This window comes from Cucumis sativus, chromosome 1 (genome assembly GCF_000004075.3).
Source record: "Cucumis sativus cultivar 9930 chromosome 1, Cucumber_9930_V3, whole genome shotgun sequence".
Taxonomy (NCBI): Eukaryota; Viridiplantae; Streptophyta; class Magnoliopsida; order Cucurbitales; family Cucurbitaceae; genus Cucumis; species Cucumis sativus.
The window spans coordinates 20156362-20161003 of NC_026655.2; the positions used below are offsets into that span (position 1 = coordinate 20156362).

Sequence of the window (4642 nt, forward strand, 5' to 3'; positions counted from 1 at the left end):
AAACAACAATTGTAGTATTCAAAATTTTATTTTCGTTTTTTAGAATTTGACTAATAATTTAAAACTTTGTCAACGGAAAAAAGTATAAAAAAACATATATAGTATGACAATGGAGAGAAAAAACGTTAAAGAAAAATGTTATCGAACGAGATTTTAATGATGTGTTACGTATAAAATTTAAAAGTATATTAAAAACATGTTAAAGTTTAAAAATTTATAGATTAAACTTCCTTTTAATTTGTGAATTTAATATATATATATATATATATGTATTTATTTAAGAAGAAAAATTATTTCAAATATTTTTTTAGAATTTATGAATGATAATTATGATAAATATCTATAGGTATTTTTTTTTATAGATTCTAAAATTTTATTATATTTATAAATATTTTAGTTTATTATGTTATATTTGAAAACTAACTCTTTTAAAAATGTCTCAAAATGTTTACAGTTTGTTGGTAATGAATGTCTAATTAATATTTTATTGGAACTTGTAAATATTTCAAGAGTATTCTAACTGATACTGAACCAATTTAAACAAATTTGAAAATATTTCGACCTTATTTCTTAAAAACGGATAGTTTGTTTCGTGTTCTCTAATTCTCGTTCTTTGTTTCTAACTTTTTTTTTAGAACACGAAATATGACCATATTTGATAACTATTTCTGTTTTCTGTATTTTGAAAAAACAAACAAACATACATTTGTTTGATAATCATTTATTGTTCCTTGTTTCTTGTGTTATTTTTTTAATACTTTTGCTTTTCTTAGTTTAAATATAATTTAATTATGTAAAAAAATATAAATTTATAGAATTCATTAAAATATGAGAAAAAAAAGGAAATTATGATTAGAACATTTCACAAAATATTTACCCTTCACAAAAAAAATATAAGTATAATAAATATAGTTTGTCAACTTTTTTTTTCTATTTTTGAAAAAACTCTAAAAATATAATTATAAAACTTGAATGTTATCAAATACACATAAATCTCGTTGCAAAATTAATAACTAAAATAAAATAATTTTTATTTAATCATGTACGGTTAAAATTTGATTTGAAGTATTATTTTTTGTTTAGTTCATTTTTCTTAAGTGATATTGATTTAAATCTGGCTCAATATAGTTGTAAAATATTAAAGATAACCTAAATATTTTAGAAAAAAAATTATATAATGTAAAATTCGAACTAATTTAAATGATAATAAAAATAATAAATTCAAATTTAAAATAACATATGTACATGCCTACTGCAACATTTGAAATTTGAGATTTAAAATTTAGAAAATATTTAAATAAATATATTCACCGTTTAAATTTAAAAGATCAAAATAATATATAAATTTAAATATTGAACAATTTAAAGTTCAAAATTAAATTATACATATAAATATAAAAAGGGTTTTTCCAAAAATAGAACGAAGGAGGAAAATTTTCACACGCTATAGAAGAATTTTAAAAAAAAGAAAAAAGTCCACAAGTCCACAACCTGAAATAACAAAAATACCCCATGATTAATCAGTCACACGCATGAAAAATAATTTTGTACTTTGTACCTAATCTAAATGATCTTATAAGTTGTACCCAATCTAAACAATCATGTATCAAATATAAACGATCTTGTACCATTGTAAACAACTTAAACGATGATCTTGTACCAAATTCTAAACGATCTTGTGTCGAATCTAAACAATCTTTGTACCAAAGCTAAACAATCTATTAATGAGAGTGATTTATCTCTGTTTATTTGGGATAGATAATTAATCATTTAGATATTAGTACATGATCGTTTAGATCTTGTACCAACATTGTTTAGATCTTATACCAAGAAGTAAAAAAGAATATGAGAGATGAAAAAGATGGATGAAATTTTCGAAAGAGAAAATTAAGAAATTGCAAATGGAAATATGAGGAAAAAAAGTAATAATATGAAGAAATTAATAATAGATAGAAGAAAATAGTAAATTATAGAGGAGGAGAAGAATAACTCAAAAATGTCGTGCAAAGAATAATTCAAAAATCGTTGTGCAAGGACAAATATGAAATTTATGAAAAAATAATTGACTCTATCAACTTTTCTTAAATTGTTATATGAATGGTAAATATTAAAAAAACTTAATCAATATAAAATATAAAATAAACACAGCTAAACAGAAAACAATTTTAAAATCGTATCTAAAATTTGATTTTTTTAAAAAATACGTTAATCTAAATATAATGAAAATTGAAAATTGAAAATTAAATTAACATATAACTGGGAAAAATTGGGAGAAGAAAAAATAAAAAGAAAATTTAAAAATATTAAACGTATATATATGAAAGATTAATAAAGAAAGGAAGAAAATAAATTAAGAAATATTAAACATATAAAGTATAAAAAATTAATAAAAAAAACAAATTAAGAAATATATATAAAGAAATAAATGATGAAAGTTGAAAATTGAATCCAAAAAAGGCCAAAAATGAAATTATGTATGGCTCTTGAAGTAGAAATTATAAGATAGTGAAAATATAATCAAATAAAATGGGAAGAAAGTATATTTATAGTTTCTCTATTTCTGCCTAATTTTTTAAAAGTATTTGTTAAATTTTGGAAACAAAAAAACAACGTACAGTTTTTAGAAAATTGCAAAGGTTTTTGAATGCTTATTTTTAGTCGGATCCATGTACTTTGCTACAACATTCATTTATTTTCTCAACATCAGCTTTATCACTAATTATCGTCTATTTTCTCCCATTTAAAATTATAATAATTATTATTATTATTTAACTAATTTTGATAAAATTTATCCTTAATTAAGTAAATTTAAGATTTGTTAAAATACAATAATAATTAAAATAGAAAAGAGTTTGAAATATATAGACATACTTTTAGATTTAAATTATTCTTTTTTACTTTCTTTTGATAATAACTATGCTTAAGCTGTTACCAAAATTTGGATGGGCAACTCTATTCATTATGGTCTTCTTTTATATATATATGTATAGGGAGAGATCAAATGGAGTTGAAGGCCAAGGGGGAAGGCTTTGTATACAATATTCAGAGGGCATCCAGGGAAAACTCCCACAATCTTAACCCTACCCCCCTAGGTCAGAAAAGGTAAATTGTTCTTCCACCATCTAATTTGAGTCTTCTGTCAAATACGTCTAACTTAACTATCATGCATAGTTCGTCCTTATATTACTAGACATCACAACAATCTTCATTTTATTTTCCCTTGTTTTCGAAGATATCTTTCTTCTTTCTAATTAAAACTAGATCTATAATCATTTCATCCATATTTTATCATCAATATTTGAGGATCACACGTTAAGAAAAATCAAGAGATCTCACAATCTTTAAAAGATATTGATGAGTGAATTTTTTCATTGTTTTGAGATAAAACTCAATGTCTAAGAATGTGAATCTAAAACACTATTTTAAGAGAGACATGTAGAAGATACGAGACTCAAGGCAAAGTTGAATCCTCTAAAATCCAACGTGTAGGATTCTATCCATCCTCTTTTACCAATTACAAGTCACTTCTCCTTCATTTAATTAATCAAGTTTACCATTAAAGAAACATAATGGTTAAAATTTTGACATCATATATTTACATGGAGAGAGCAATTAGCAAGCCTGGTTCATTGAATAAGTCCATACAAAGGGAAGGAGGATATATAAAAATTCTCTAGTAGATCATTCAAAATATTGAAATCTTCTAGCATATATTCATTCTCTATAAATTTCCATCTTAACAAAATCAATCATACATTCTTCCACCCAAAGGTGGGAATGGAGAAAAAAAAAGCATTTGTATTCGTGTTTCAAAGAAAGGTTATATTAAAAAACTTGAACACAAAACAACTTTGCTACCATCTTAAATAATAAATTGATCTAAAGAGGGGATGAAATCAAATTTAATATATTAATTTTCGGATTGCAGGTTGGGTGAGGTTAGAAAAGGAATATAAATATGAGTTTTGTAATTAAGAGGCAGATCTGTCCTTTTGACAGAATGGGAATTAATGAAGGTATGATCGGTTAAGAGACCATCGGCGTCGGCGCCGGTGGAGGAGGAGAAAGGTGGGTTGGCATGCATGGGATCTGTCATTTTCTTTTCTTTAATACTTAAAAATTGACTTTTGAAAAAGAAAAATCAGATTAGATAGAAATGATTGGTGAGATAATCTGTGGGAATTGACAAACCCTAAACCAAAATACACTGAATAATTAATGCCAACTATAATCATTGTGTTCTATTTAATCCCCTCTTTCTCATTTCATTCTTTTCTATTTTTCATGTTGTAGTTTTAAAGTGAAAAAAGAAGTAAAGGGATGAGTCCAAAGCACATCAATATCAGCTAATTTGGTGCAGTACAAGTTTTCAAAAAAGATACCATTTATAAAAAGAATTATTTTTTTTGAAAGAAATACTTAATAAATAGGTTTTTTTTTTCTTCTGAATATTAATATATATACACACACACACTATAATATGATTGGTTGGTGAGGAAGTTTCTCATTTATGATTTGAGGAAATCCATTGCCTCTCTTTGGTTCTCATGTGCTATGCACATGCTTTAAAACGTTTATCATGACTTTAGTTTTTTATGAAAAAATTTATTATCTTTCAATTTCTATTTATTATTAAATTAGA

At 24.1% G+C, this 4642-nt stretch overlaps 1 long non-coding RNA gene across 1 annotated transcript; it reads left to right on the plus strand.

Moving 5' to 3' along the window:
- The first annotated feature begins 2972 nt into the window (after window positions 1-2972).
- LOC116403271 lies at window positions 2973-4249 on the plus strand. Its single transcript, XR_004215962.1, has 2 exons — window positions 2973-3102; window positions 3929-4249. It is a non-coding gene; the product is annotated as an uncharacterized LOC116403271 (long non-coding RNA).
- The last annotated feature ends 393 nt before the right edge of the window (window positions 4250-4642 follow it).